Genomic DNA, 15720 nt, shown 5'->3' with positions numbered 1-15720 from the left:
GTTTAAACCACCAGTTCTATTCTTGTAAAAAAATTAGTATTAGTGAAACAGCTGGAATGGATTTACGAGAAAGCATGATACCATCTTAATTCTTCTATTTTCATTTTACTGTGAAATAAAAGCTAACAAGAGAGGCAAGAATCCCTACAGACAGTCAGGAACGAACTGGAAGGTGTTCTTTCCTTCTTTAATCAATGAAAATATGTCGCAACACACCTATTGTATAAAATCCAATTTACTCAAACAAAGTAAAGTAGCTTGAATGAAAGAACCTCCCTCAGTTTTCAGAGAGCTGTTAACAGCTTAGGGATTATATTTACAATCAGGAAGCTCAAAAATAAAGTCAAAGAGTAAATTCAAAACATCCTACAGCTTGAATATTATTCCCCTTATTCTGCTAAAAATAGGCTCAATTTAAAAATACAGATTGTTCAGATTATAACTTCTATTTTAGTTGCTGCTTTTAAAATATTTTTAATGATACTTAAGAGTACTTTTTTAATTACACAAGTTTTTGGAAGTTGGAAATTGATTAAATATTTTGAATTAATGTTTTGGATCATAAATGCAATGAGAGTTAAATTCATCATTTTTTGCCAGCTCCTGGTGTTAGGGCTCCATAATGCAATATATGAACAACTGTTTCTGTGGTCCTTATTTTTTATTTTACTTTTGGCAATACAAATCCTTTATAAAGGGTTCTGTCCCACCAAAACATTCTTTCCACCCCGCTGTACATTAAGACCTCACATCTCATCTTGCTTCTCACAGACGATTTACTTTACCTATGTTTTTGCCAGCAAAAGTCACATTTCTGATTATGCAAGTTTTATCTTAGTTGATGATAACAGAAGAATGAATGAAACAGGCCATCTGACTCCCAATAACTATATGCTCCTATTTAAACTGAAACCCAGTTAAGGGGGCTGTCTCTACTGTACAACAAAGCCAACTTGTTATTATGGAGAAAGAAAAAAAAAAAAAAAAAAAAAAAAAAAGGCATGCAAAGCAGAAATCAAAAAGCACATTTCTTTCTGTTATTTGGTGATGCTCTCATTCACTTGAAGGCCTAAATTCTACTCCTGGAGCATACAGACCAAGACCAATGATACAGCTGCATTGCCCGAGTAAAAAGCAACATCTCCAGGTTGTAATGCCCAAAAGAATCTCTGGGAACCATCTGAGGACCCAAAGGTGTCCAACAGCTCACATAGAAAGCAGACAGTAGCACAGCTTTTTAAGTTCCCCAGGACAGCTAAACACTTCTCACCTGCAACAAGACTTTACTTGTCAGTCTTGACAGTGCTGTACTTACATGGGCTTCATCACCTTTATCCAGATACCGAATACCAGTCCTCACCCTCCATGAACTGGTGGGCTGCACTCCCTGTATGCCTTATCAAAAAACCACAGCCAGAACAATATTTGTTTTGTGGTCTGCCTTAGGTTCTTCACCTAAGACAATTGCTGCACTTCAAATCACAAGAGTAAGCACAGCTCTTCTTAGAGCACTAGACATCTGGAAATCGCGCTGGAGCAAGCTTAATCTGCTATTTTGCAAGATGGCCCTACAGAGATCAGAACCCTTGGAGCTACTGTTTTAAGCTAAAGTCACACCATGAAAACAATTTCCTCAATTCAGATAGAAATATAATGCTATAGAGGCTTCAGTAGTTCTTGTCTAACACTGTACCTCCATGTACCTAAGTACAGTAATCCAAAACACAAAATGCACAATGTAAATTTAAAAAAAAAAAAAAAAAAGACAACAACAAAAAAACTAGACCAGAGGCAAAGGATGGATTAAAAAAAGAAATCCTTGCAGCAGCAAACAGCTGTGTTCTAGCCTATAGTCCAGCCCCTGATCTAGTCCTCTGGTGAATGGAAAAAAAGGAGAGGATGAAGGCAGACAGAACACCACTACACACCTGAAAGACTCCTTTTTTCTCTAATGGAGAATTCAGTCCTTCTGCAGTGCTCTGCTTGTGGACATAAGAAGATAAAGCCCCCTGTATCACTGTTTAAGAACACTTAAGAATTCTCTACAGACATACTGACTTCCCAGACTTTATACCTCCAGCCCAACTATCCACAAGTTGGAGTACGGACTGGAGACAACCCTGAAGCCTTCTGTGTTTAGACAACCACCAGAAACAATTACATCTGGGCAAATTGCAGGCAGTGGTGTTACTGATTTAAAACATGTAACATTCCAAGATCTATTTCTCCTATGCATTTCTCCCTCATTCAGTATTGGTAGTAGGTCAGTTTTATCAGTTAACATAATCCTGAGAATTCATCAGCCTGATATCAACTCTCATCCTGCCTGCTTTTCCAAAGGTAGTTAACTTGAACTAACTAGTTCTGGCACAGTCATAGCAAAGCTGTGATACTGTCGCAGAGGACTGACCACTTTGAGTATCTGCAGAAAAAGTGACCCAGTCACCACTTAGGCTCATCCTAGTTAATGAAAACAGATTAACATCCTACATTAGCTTACAACAATGGAAGCTGAACTCTTCTGTACTAATTTACAGCCACTATACTCTGGCCTCTTTATTCTTGCAGTGAACATCTGGATATGTAGGGTGGTTTCATCAGAGGCTGTAAGGAAGCAGCATCTCAGAAGACACTTGTACACAAACATTAAAGGCTTCTTAAAAACATTTGTATTTATGGGAAAATGAGTAGAGACCAGAAGAACAAAGAGACAACAGCAGTTTAAGGAGAGTATCATACGGGCGCAGGGAGCTCTATCAGGGAATAAGGCCACAAAGAAACATGTATTATTAAAACACTCTCTAAAGGTTCTTGTTTCTCTTTTACTTATTGTATGTAATACCTGGCAATAGGCTCTGATGCTTGAGCCCTGATGACTAACTACAGCCATTAAGATATTGATACATCTTTATTTGGCCTTCACACCTCTTCCTTGGAATTTACTATTGTTGTGGTTTTAAAACAATTAAAACCCATGGCTCCTTGGTTTTTATAGTTCACTTCATGCAACATAAAACTCATGTTCACTGGTGGTTTAAACAGAACCCAAGGTACAAAGTGAGTTCCTGCACACTGCAGCTCTGGGTCTACTCTAAGAGTGAGGAAAATACACAATTTAATTTCAGTGTTGGTAACAGCACCAAGACTGACACATTGCATCTAGTCTTAACATCAGGTTCAGGCATTTAATTTAAGATAATATAGAAGGCTGTAGGCCAAGTACTTTGAAGCTCAATGACATCTTGAATCAGATTCAGTATTTGAAATCAGGAGAACAGAGAAACTAAAGCTGCATCCTTGGTTGCAAGAAAAATGTAGGCCATAAGAAAACTCAAGAGCAGTGAGATACCCGATACCATTGACCCCATCAAGGCCTGTTCATTTTTAACTAGAGTTCTGTTCTCTAGAATACTTACAGGGGTTCCCAGTTTGGTATCCATTTGCAAACGTATCAATTTGTTCTCTATTATTCACTCCTTGAAGTCACTGTTGGAAAATTTTAGCTATCTCAGGAGCCAAAACAGATGCCTAGGCAGTATTACCCAAGATGATGACGGTTACCTGCATCTTTCTGATCCCTTTTCCAATCCATTGCATGCTACCCTTGCAGCTATGTCCTTTAAACCAGACCGTTTCTCCCCTAGACCCTTAACTAGGACACAGAAAGAATTGTGATAAAATACTATGGAGAAATTCCTAACAGCCCTTGCCATCATTCTGTTATCTTGCAGACGTTTATAAACAAAACATTTATTCTAATTTTTCTGGAAAAAAAATTTCATTACTCAGTTTCACATCACTCGTATCACAGAAAACAAATCACAAGATCAAATACAAAAACCCTTTTGAATTGTATTTAACCTCAATCAATTATCCCAAACAGATGTGAAGGAGTTAACAGGTAATTGGGTTATGCATTATATCAGTTGGTTCTTCTAAAGAAGCCAGAAGAATTAATTACTTCATTTCCCTCAGCATCAACTTTTGTCACTTTTCCCTCCATATTGGCTACTGGAACAACAACCTCTTACTGCTCAAGACCACATGAAAAACATTTTCTCATTTTCCTTTTATCTCCCATGTTAGTTTGATATTGTTTTATGACTCAAAACACTCCAATCTTCTCCCTACACACTTGCGCCAGTCTTCCTTACTCATCTTTAACACCATCACCTAAATTCATACAATTTCTTCTCAAATTTCAGATCATTAACAATGTACTGATTTAGCCAAAGCAGTCTGTTGCTATGTGTCTGTGCAAAAGAAAGTAAAAATTACTTGTTCCCTAAGACGAAGGTAACTTTAATGAATTCCTCTTAGACTCCAACATGCTTCCGAGGGCATCTTACCTACAAATTTTCTCAATTCTTATCTTTATTTTGCTGTTCTCTATTGTGCTGTTCTTCCTCCTTCACTTTCTAGAAATACTGAATTTTATCAGTCCAAGTTAATCTTTCAAAAGTTGCCTCCTTCTTCCATCTTTTTAACTAGCTCCTTCCTCTCTTGGTCAACATTAAATCAAGAAGAGCATCCATATTGACTATCAAGAGCTTTCCCATACATCAGTAAATTCTTTCATATGAGTGCATGTCGCACACACCTTTCTCAGAAGATACCTGTGCAAATAAAATCCTTCATTTAAGCCAAATCTCACTTTTGATTGTTCATTTAGTATATTTTTGAAACAGAAATAAGTCTCACCACCCCACTCATTTTTGGTAGGTCTATCACCATACTGCTCTCATCACTCCCTAGGAGTTACCATCGTTACCTTCTTCACCTAAAAACAAACATACACATCCTTAATACACTACAATACATCATCACCACTTCTCTGACTGTCCTTACTATGCCCTCTCAGATCAACATTCCTGCAGGATATGCTGTTGATACCATTTTGGCCATAGGAACAATAGCTATTCCTCAGTCTGAATTTAAGAACAGCAAAATACAATGACAAATCCTGTTAATCGCCAAGTCTCAGCCTGTAATCACAAAGCAGTCTCCTAACCAGTTGAAAGTCAAGGCAGGAGGGAAGAAGCAAGACTAGGTTTTGCTAATATTTAAGTATCTATTAATAGAGCCCAGAATATTATCACCCTTCTGTCTATACACATGGCACTGCTAGAATCTAGGCTTTCTATTCAAGGTGACCAAGCATGACTTTCTGCCTGATTCCTCTGCCTGAGGAACAGCAAGTTCATATTTGATGTGAAGTCATATGGGTGGATGACATCATAACCGTTATCTTTTAATTGCCCCTTCAACGGTTATTATTAGCAAGCTGTAAGTTATTATTAGCAAACTGATAAAACACTAATGTCCAAGTTCTCTCACACAACAGCTGGGTCATTTCTCCAGTTATCACATAACTGATAACTTTTCCTGTTTGAGTTATTCCAAAACAGATTATTAAGACCAAAGAGAATCATCCCTCTGCCTATCACTTCAACCTGCTAGATTTTAGGGAACTAAGAGCACCCAGCAATCACACATTTTAACTCCGGACAAGATTAGAAAGTCAAAGATTCTTGCAAACTTCTCAATATCTTTTTTTGAAAAAAGAAAATTACATGTGAAGTTCAATGGTTGCTGCACACCACTTTAACAGCTGTTAAACTCAGGCCAAGTCTGTTAAGCCAGGCTTCCTGCTTCTGGATCTGAAATTATTTAAACTTTCTGACCCCAAGGAGTGGATTTTTGCTAAGCTACTTCTTCAAAAGAAAAAAAAAAAATCTCAGTTTCTTAAGAAAGATTTTGTCTCTTGTATTTCTTGCTCAGTGCTATTTAACGCTACTAAACTTCTTTGCTAGCTGGTCACAATTACCTTGATTCTTTAAATCACACTAAAAGTACTTCTACCTGTAATGAGAAGAGGGCTGCGGCTTCATGAACCCAACCTGAATAACTTCTATTGCTCTTGACCAACACCATTTCTAAAAATTCGGGTTTTTTTCTACTTACAGCCCTATCGTGTGGGAGAATTCAAAGACCTCAGCAACCTTGTCTCGCTGACTTCGAAAGAGTCCTAACAGCAAAGAGTATTTAACAAATACACTTGCTAATGCACTTTTTTTTTATTTAATATGTATCTCAACTCTAACTATTGCAGAGTGAATCAGGTGTCCAATCATGGCTGTTTAGTACAATTTCAGATGCCCTAAATATCCAAGATGTGTGCAGCACTGGTAGATAAGAGTTTGGCCAAATGGAAGATCGTACACTTTTGGAGCATCAACTTCAGACTATCTGGAATCACCTACAGCATTTAAGATGGTCCTCAGTGCCCCTGTGTGTAGGCATCACTTTTGTTGCCTTATGTTTTTCTAAAATCACTAGTCAGTCAGGGGTCAGGCAAAGGAATACTATCATTACACGTTTAAGTTAAAACACTGCTCTTGAAAAAGAAATGCTAGTGGACAGTGGTTAACTAGAAGACAGGAACTCAAATACTAAATTCATGAGGGTGTTACTGCTGTAATGGTCAGTCTAATTTCGAGATTTTTTAATCAAATATTTCTTGACACTGGATCTCTTTAATACTGCAGTATCCCCATCTACATGATAGCAGGGCACGAACATAACAAGACTCAACACTTAAACAGATGAGAGCTACAACAGAGGAAGCTGCTAAAATCTAAATCACCCATGCAAAAAGCATATGATTTATTTCTTCTGTATCTCCTTCCCATGGAGACAGCCTGTCTTTTTAGTATCTTATCCATTCATTTCAAACTGGGGGGAAAAAAAAAAAATCTTAGCAAGTATCCCTGCCTTTGGGAAGTATTTTAATAAAGAGAAGTCCTTTAAAAAAAAAAAAAAATACAGCCATGAAAACAGTTCTAGGCAGAAGCCTGCTTCCATTAGGTGTATAAATATTTCAGTCCCAGCAGCACCATCTAATGGAGAGCTCACCAACTCTTCCCCTTCTCTAACATGACAAACATTTTATTTTGGAGGTGTTTACAACTGATACTTTAACACATGGTCTATTTAATACTCTACAAAAACTGATTAGACAACAAGAGAAGACAAATAATTTCTCCACAGACAACAATCAGTCCTTTTCTCCCCACAGAGATTACATTCACATACAAATTTATTAAGTACAACAGGATGTTTTTTTAACCGGGATATAAGATTTTAGTAAAATTTTAGTTAGAAATAGGTTTGGTTTGTTTGTTTGTTTGTTTTTTAAAAAAAAAAAAAAAAGAGTAACTGTGAAGCACCTAGGCCAGCTTAAAAATCCAGCTACCTTAAGCATGTTTAAACTTTCCCTCTGAAGGCAAAACAGAGATGTCAGTCCCTCTAAACCATAAGGAATATTGACAAACCTGGACCTTAACCACAGCAACAGGAGACACTACGTACACCTGCTTAAGATGAAGTTAAGCGTTCCAAGACATCTTCAGGTTGCACTTCCGCTACAAAATATACTATGGGACATGGGTAGCAAATTATCATAAGCATCAATAAAGCATGTAGCATGATGACTCTTGGCAACTTCCACTATTTATCTCATTAACATTTTCTCATGCAAACGAACACGACATAAGTTATGTATGAAATGGATCTATAAGTAGTAGGTTTTTTCCTCATTGCATTTTGTCCTCCTTGTTCTTTATATAAATCACAACATTGCAAGTAAGGGTTCAGTATATGGACACTCTTGTTCTGGAATAACTGCCTTTTCATGTATAGCTCAAAGGACCTTCAAAGTCTCTCTGCCCTATCTCATTTCAGAACAGTCAACTAATACGTTGAGAGTTCATATTAAAAAAAAAAAGTCTTAGTAAATAATTACAACATTGTACTTTGGTTATACATACTAACAGCTTTATTAACACAAACAGGACAATTCCAAACTTCTTCCTCATTTATTTTAAGAGAATCTCCTCAGCGAAAATATACAGAATGCAATGGGTGGATATTTGTTTGCTTGTCCTAAATCTTTCTTAAAAAAAACCCACAACAACAACAAAAATCAAAACAAACAAAAAAAACACCAAAAAGCCACACACAAATGAGCAACAGAGTAAATCCCCCAAAACTCCCTCAAAACCTTACTGGCCAAAATACTGGAAGTTGCATGTCTAAACAATCCTTTTCAAAATGAAAGTTAAGTTTTCAGGAATCTGTAAGAAGGAAAGAGGAATAAGGGAAATTTATGGGCCAAGGTATTGAAAAAAATAGCTGATGAAGTACAACACACAAATAACAATAAACCTTTTTTATCTTCCTAGAGTTTGCCAAGAGCATTCTTCTGCAGATGCACAAAAAAAAAACCTCTGCCAAACAGTTATAAGCACCACAACAGCAATATCTACTAGCTGAACTACAACATAGGATCCATTGGTATTTCCATTACATATCGACACCACGGGTCAGCAGTAAGACATATTTACTAATGTGAAATAGAGCATGCTCAGGTTCTGTAGATAGGATTCAACTCCTGACAGAAAAAGAGACAGAGAAGGTACTGCTGACTTCAAGTGATACTATGTATTATTAAATTAAGTTAGCTACAATTCTCCCCCCTGTCCTGCCCCACCAAAATGCTGAGTTTTAGAAGGCCATGAAAATACCACTCCATCAAAGGGTTCCAAAACTGCTCGAGATGTGCATATGCAAATCAGCAGCCTTCATTTATTTAGGTATCCAACTTCCTTCTACTCAAACTGTCAGCCGAATGGCAGCATTATGAGAACATGTCATTTTACAACCACAAGCACTTTACCTTTGGCACCTATTGAATGTAGAACTGGTATCCTAATCAGGTTCAACCACAACAGTCACAACGATAAAAACATTCCCAGGCAAAAGCACAACGCTCCTCTCTCAAGGATGTTGTGCTGAACAGAAAAAGAGGACAGTGAAGAGGATGGAATGAGAGAGCAAGTGTAGATTTAAAAAGGTGTACTTCAGACAATAGTAGGGTACATTGTGGACCATCTTTAGTGATCTGGAAGAGAAGAGCCTGTTAATCCACCTGGCGTAGGAGGTGGGGTGGGGAGGGAATCAAAGAAGCAGGTAGCTACAGAGAGGTCAAAGAAAAGTGGATTTGCAGAAAAACATTATTAGCCAGAAGTGTGAAAGTTAAGTACAAGCCTAGAAACAAGATTTCAAGAGAAAAGTGATGTAAATGGAAGTAAAGAGGAAAAATGAAGTCACTTTGCTCAAATGCAAGGATGAAACCACCTTGGAGTAAAAGTCATCCCTTAACAAATTAAAATTACAAGAGATCTGACCAAAACCAGTTCAAAGTAAGTCACTTCTAAGAATCAGATGAACCAGCTTGAGAAATTAAAAGCATTTATACTGTTTGGCCAAACAACTTAAGATGAAAAAGAAGCACAGCACGGACAAGAGCATTCCACTAGCAGCTGAAAAGCATAAAAAGCAGAAAGATGAGTCACTTGGGATGGTTTGAAGGAGATTAAAACAAGTTAAATGACAACTGTAAGGCTATACTTCCTATGCAAAATCAAGACTTACATCTGCGAGCCATTAAATAAACCAAAGCCACAACACTCAAGGAAATCTACTCTCAGAAGGTTCCTCTCTGTGGAAAGATAGAGGGCATAGTCAAACTGGTACAGCACACATCATCTCCATTATAAAATCATCTCCCTCTCTCAAGTACATGGATGAGCTTACAAAATGAAATCCATCCACATTGTCAAAATTTGGGTTATGAGCTGCGCTTTGCTGTTAGAAAGTTATTTTAGGCACATGTATCATGTAAGCTGGTTCCATAAAATAAGAAAAAATTGTTACTTTTCTAGAGCATCCAAAGCAGAAAGTTGGAAAGAAGTACAAGCACCAGAACAGCTACCACTGACAAATTCTGTCATGTACACTCAGCTTCACACAGCACTGCGTGTTTGCTGTACAGAACAATGGAAGAGTGTGCAGCATGTACTGTTTCCTGCCCCACGATGCTGACGGTGCAGAATGGTACAGCACTGCAGAGGAGACAGAACAGGATGCCTCGACACAGCACTTGCAGTTCATTTCACTTATCAACAGATGACGCCTGTACTGCCCTGCTGGGTCTCAGCACCTCATCATTTTTACGTCCTCAGATTGTAGGAAAGTGCCACTATTCCCATTTTATTAGAGACCAGGAAAACGGTCTGTATATGGAGCCAGAAGCCAGACACACATAAGCCACTAGCTGCACCAAAGTTATTCTCAGAACTCCCCGTCAGTTACCACCTAACCCAAGCAGGACCCAAGGATCAGTACCCTTTTCTTCCCCAGCACATCTTCTATGCTTAAGGAAACAGTCTGTCTTGACAAGGCTGATCACCTCAGCAAGCATCTCAACATCAAGTTCAAATGCACGAGAAAACACTAAAGAAAACAGCAGTGGCAGAAGCACCAGCAGACTCTGTGTGTTTCCTCATACTGGTAATTGTCCTGACCACTTGACTGAGACATCATGCTTCCTCCTGCTCTGTTTCTCAGGCACACCGAGTTTTGATTATTCCTGGCACAGCAGAAGAGCTTCAAGAGGAGGAAGTGACACTACTCTTAACTGGCCTGTGGCTTGATGATGAGAATACTCCCCAGGGAAGTAGGGAACTTGGACTGGAATCCCCCTTCTACCCCTGGGACTTGAGCATGATGTCAGATCACTCAGCACTGCAACATCAAAGCCCCTCACAGCATATACATCTACAGGAACAAAAAAAAAAAACAAAAACAAAAACAAAAAACCACTACCCAGCCTCTTGGTCTCCTAGGTTTTACACTGGTATCTTCAATGGACCATCTTCTCTTTCTTGATAGTTGTCAAAGCTTGCGGGAATGAAGTGGCAGCCACAAAGGCACTTCTTATCCTACAGCAGCATCTGCAATATGCTTTTCAATAGAGACCAAGTCAAAATAACTCTTTTTGCTAGACACCTAAGAAAGCTGTAAAGACTCACGGCATTTCGAGCTTGCGTAGGCATATCTTACTTTATTTACAAAAAGATGTTTTTCATATTAACACAGAAACCACAAAGTTCAGAATTACTCCAAACATTAAATTTTTCTAATTATGAGCTTCTATACAGTCATCATTAAAGCATGTAAAATAGAAGTTTCATGACTTCCTTCACTAATGTTTTGACTGAAGCATTTGCTATGTATATTGTATGTGAAAGGATATATTCACTTCAGAGCATTTAAACTATACTACAGAATTATTAGCAATTTTTATCATTGAAAATAATCTACAGAATGTTCCCTCTATACATCAGAGAAATCTATTTAATAAATGATCACTTTATGACACTATATAAAATAATACCGGAACTATGAAACACTCCAACCTCAAGCATTCCTGCTATGCCCACTGCAATTCTCATGCCTGCAATTTGCAAAAATTCAATCTTGATGTCAAACTATACAACACTCCGATTCTCAGTACATGGACAGAGCCAGGGATGAAGGCTGTCGCACACGTCCAATACTGAACTTTCTGCATCCACAAACATGTCGAGACTTCGCTTTCCGAGCTGCCCTTGACTAGATGAACTGCAGAACTTGGAATTCTACTAAAATCACACTTTACACACACAGAGCAAAGCAGCAGGGAAGAACAGCAGCATGGAAATCAAAGGCTTTACATTTTTCGGGGAGTGGAGAGGATTAGTGACCTACAGTTGTTGTATATAATTTTAGAGACACTCACCCTGTTAACCTAGTTACAAAGCCAACAGTCAGTAGGAACTGAAGTCACAGTGGCAACGATATTTTGCTGTCAGTGCTCCAGTAGAAAAGATCTCCAGGAAGAAAACAAAAAACACTCTCAAACACTATATAAATATATATCTCTCTCTCACAATTCCCAATACCAAATAATCTTTTGCCTTATTTTCTCCCTAAGTTGTAAGATCTTCCTATTATATATTTTTATTACTGATTTTCTAGGGGCATTTTTGTGTTTTATTTCCTTTTCTCTTCTTTCCCATTAGAAGAGAGCACCTCTTCCTACTTTGCAGACACCTAGTGATCTTTCATTGTAAGTTGCCCCCTCTTTCCTCCCAATTCTCCAGTCCTTTCTCTTTCTACCTTAAAAAAAAAGGCATAGAAAAAATGAAATGTGTTTGTGATTTGTCAAAACAAACATATACTGACTTTAAACTACCTGTTTATGAGGGTATGGGCTTCCAGCAGGCAGAGCTGGGAGACCAGTTATATTCTCTTTGCCAGCCCTTCACTGCTGTAGTTTCTATGTCACCACTCCATCACTACAAGTTAAAAAGTATAAGATAAAACCTAGTGTGGCTACAGCATTGTCTTTTGTGCTACAATCACACCTTTATTCTGTTGCACAAAAATACACAACTATCCCTCCTTTGGCTTCTTTTCCCCACACCACATCTTGAAATCTCCAATTTCACTCTCTCCCACCACTTTTGGCGTTCTGAGCCATGTGCCAAAAATTCCAGGAGGTTTCAAATATAAGCATCATATTCAGAAAGTACCCACCCACAGGCATATTAAAAAAAAAAATAAAGCCTTGGCAATTCTTTAAAGGAACTGTGCACAAGAGCACAGACATCTGAAACCAATGTGTAATGAGCAGTCTTCAGACATCATAAGATTCGACACCTTCAATTAAGAAACACTATTATAATAAAAAAAAAAACCTAATGAAATCCAGTTATTGCATCATCTAAGATATCAGAGATCAAAAAGTGTTGTTCTTGAAATATCTATTCATACAAAGCCAGTTCAGGATATCGGAGTAGATTTAAGTCATTCCTATTTTTAAACTGCCTTTCCACCTGCAGAAGAACTATGATCGTCTACTTATCAATGTATTTATGCTCCAGTGGTTTAACAACAAAAGTTAAAAATTAAGATAGCTGGCTTTTCTTATTTTCAGCATTGCCTTATCTACTAATAGAACAGCTGGACTTCAGTATTGAAAAAACATGTTCCTCTTCTCTCACTTAAACTTTTCATTACAGACAAGAACAATGTAAAGATTTAAAATACAACAAGATCTTGAAATCATTTAGAAGACAAACTGTATTAGCATGGAATGGTAAGACTTCATAAAGAATTTTTTGTCACTGATGCTAACTACTGCCATCTTACACGGTTCTCCACGGTACCAACAGTAAATATGCTTACACAACGATCACACTCTCTGAATCCATACAAGAATGGCTTCTCAAAATTGGTATCATCAAACTTAATTGCAGAAGGACTTCAGGAAAGCCTAAAGACCGAGTCATCTAGCACCCTCTTTCGATTAGAATTAATTTGCTTTGCTACTGAATGCACTTTACCTTTCTATATTCTAGGTCCAGCTATTATCGGAAGCTTCTCATCAAGTCATATTTCAGTAAAACACCTACCGTTTTCATGTCGGAACAAAGCAACTTTTATAACCTCATAATGCCGCCTGCTTGCAATGCCCAAACTCATGATACATCAATGTTTCCGTTATCAAGCTTTATGATAAGGGGTTTCCCAGTCCAGCCATAAAAAAACTCTGATTCAGTCCAAATATTCAAGTATTTCTCGTCTTAAAACAAAAAACCTCTCCCTAATCACAATAAATAACATTTACATCTATGTTAATCCATAGTATGGATTGCCATTTATAGACACTTTTAGCCAAATGGCTCATTTTAAAGGACAACATACGGTATATGCTATGATCTCTTCAGTTCCAAGTCTATCAATCAGTGTAGCCTTTAAATTCAGGCTTCTACGCAAGTCGGTAGTTATTTTAAAAACGGATTTTTACTAATTATTTCAAATTATACTATTTCATTTGTCTAAGCTAAATACTGCTAGTACACCTTCACATCATACACTAAACTCCTTTTCGGTCTACGAATGTAAGTTCAGATTAGTGCACAATAATGCTACATGCATTCTATGGGACAAACCTGCAAGGAAAAATACACGGTTCTATTGAAGAAATTTAAAAAATGCACGAATTACAATATACAAGGCTCAGTTAGATCTCAACGAGCTATTGAAGTCACTGACCCAAGGAGACTGCAAATTTCAAATTGTATCATTGGAACTTCCCACATTTTACTACTACAGAAACAGAAAAGGATGAAAAATGTCCTAAAGCGAGGTAAAGATCCACACAGAGGTGCACACACAGCCTTTCATGTCATGCACAAGCTCAGATCGGCAGAACATGAGATTATGCCTCTCAGCATTAACACCATTTCTCTTGTTTTTCCGCAGATAATTCGGATCTTAGATACCTGAAGATACAAATAAATCAAGATGTAAATGCCTTACCTTCCTATTTTACAAGCCGCTGCAGTTTTCAGATTATGAGTCAGTCATAGGTTCATCTGCAGAGGAATGACTCAGTATAAACTTTTAAACACTCGTTATTTTTTTTTCTAACCTACAACGCGGTAATTAATTTAACGTATTAAAACGCGGTGCTGCGAAACAGCGCATGCAATGAATGGCGTGAAAACAAAACACTTTCCTTTCTGCTCACGCCAGGCAGACGGGCTTATAGCGCAGGGCTGTTGTAGGCTGAGAGACTTTATAAAATATAACTCCTTCAGCACCGATCAGGGCCAAGGATTTTCTCCGGCGGGCACCGCCGCGGTCCCCATCGCCCGGGAGCCGAGCGGCCGCCGGCTCAGGCACCGCCACGGCGGCGCAGAGCGGAGCCGGAGCCGCCGCCGCAGAGGGCAGCCCGGGGAGGTGCAAAGTTGCGGGGGGCCCGGCGCTCGGCACCCGCGGCGCGGCGGCTGCCGGCAGTGCCCCTTTAAAGGCCGTCGGCCCGCCCCCAGCACTGCATATGGAGGGAGCCAGGAGCGGAGCGAGGCTTTCTGCATTCAAACGACACATCAAACGCCGCAAGCGCCGCCGCGCCGCCCGCTGCCGCACGGCCCCGCTCCGGCCTGCCGGACGGCCTCGCCTCGCCGCTCCTGCCCTCCCCGACACGCACACACACAGCGCGGGGCGGAGGGGGGAGAAAGCCGGGGGAGAGGGGGCAGGGAAGCGGGGAGGCAGAAATAAGTGAAAAGGGGGCACCTGCAAAGCCCTGGAGTGTGAGTGCGCCCGGGCAGGCAGAGTCCACGCCGCCCCCGCCGGAGGTTGATCTATCCCCGGGCACCAGCCGCTGCCAAGGTCCCGGCAATAGCCTGCGGGTGAAGCGCGCTCGGCCCCTGCCTGGTAGCAGATGCCGAGTATCAGCGCCGCGCCGCCGCCTTCCGCGGGAGCACCCCCCACCCCCGTCTCTCGCCGCCCGCCCAGCCCCGTCCCTCTGCCTAAGGAGCCCGAGCGCGGGCAGCCGAGCCCGGCCGGTGCCGGAGCCCTAAGCGGGAACCGCCGCCACGGCAGCGGTGAAGCGCTCCCCCCCTCCCCCTTCTCCGCCGCGCCGCTCCCCGGGGCGCGCCGAGCCCCGCGGACGCCCTACCTGCGAGCGTGTGAGGGGAGCGGGGCGGCGGGCGGCAGCTGGAGCCCGGCGAAGGCGACCGCCAGCCCAACGGAAAGTCCCTGCAGCTCTGCGCCGTCTCCCCCCGCCCCGCACTTCCTCTCCCGCCCGCTCAGGCTGGAAATCCCCGACGAAGCCCGCTGCTCGCCCGGCTCCTCCTCACACACACCGAGGGGCGGGCCCGGCCGAGCCGCTCAGCGCGCAGGCGGCAGGCGGCAGCCGGAGGCCGGGCCTGCCCTGCCCGCCTGCCCCGGCTGCACCTGATGCCGCCGTTACCGCCCCGCCGCCGC

General features: G+C 40.6%; 1 protein-coding gene across 4 annotated transcripts in view; it reads right to left on the bottom strand.

Annotated features, from left to right (window-relative positions):
* Nucleotides 1-15493, bottom strand: part of TRAF3 (TNF receptor associated factor 3) — a 67872-nt gene extending 52379 nt beyond the window's left edge. For 3 of the 4 annotated variants that reach the window (XM_068398647.1, XM_068398651.1, XM_068398650.1), the window contains exons 1-3: nt 15413-15493; nt 15028-15165; nt 14272-14327 (exon numbers count right to left, since the gene is read on the bottom strand). The gene's annotated coding sequence lies outside the window, so the exon portion shown is untranslated. The remainder of the gene's footprint in view (nt 1-14271; nt 14328-15027; nt 15166-15412) is intronic. The other variant, XM_068398648.1, reaches the window with a different exon arrangement.
* Between the last annotated feature and the right edge of the window lie 227 nt (nt 15494-15720).

Source organism: Nyctibius grandis, chromosome 4, assembly GCF_013368605.1.
Source record: "Nyctibius grandis isolate bNycGra1 chromosome 4, bNycGra1.pri, whole genome shotgun sequence".
Classification (NCBI taxonomy): domain Eukaryota; kingdom Metazoa; phylum Chordata; class Aves; order Nyctibiiformes; family Nyctibiidae; genus Nyctibius; species Nyctibius grandis.
Note: the sequence above shows the minus strand (reverse complement) of the source record. Positions and strands in the feature narration are given on the sequence as shown.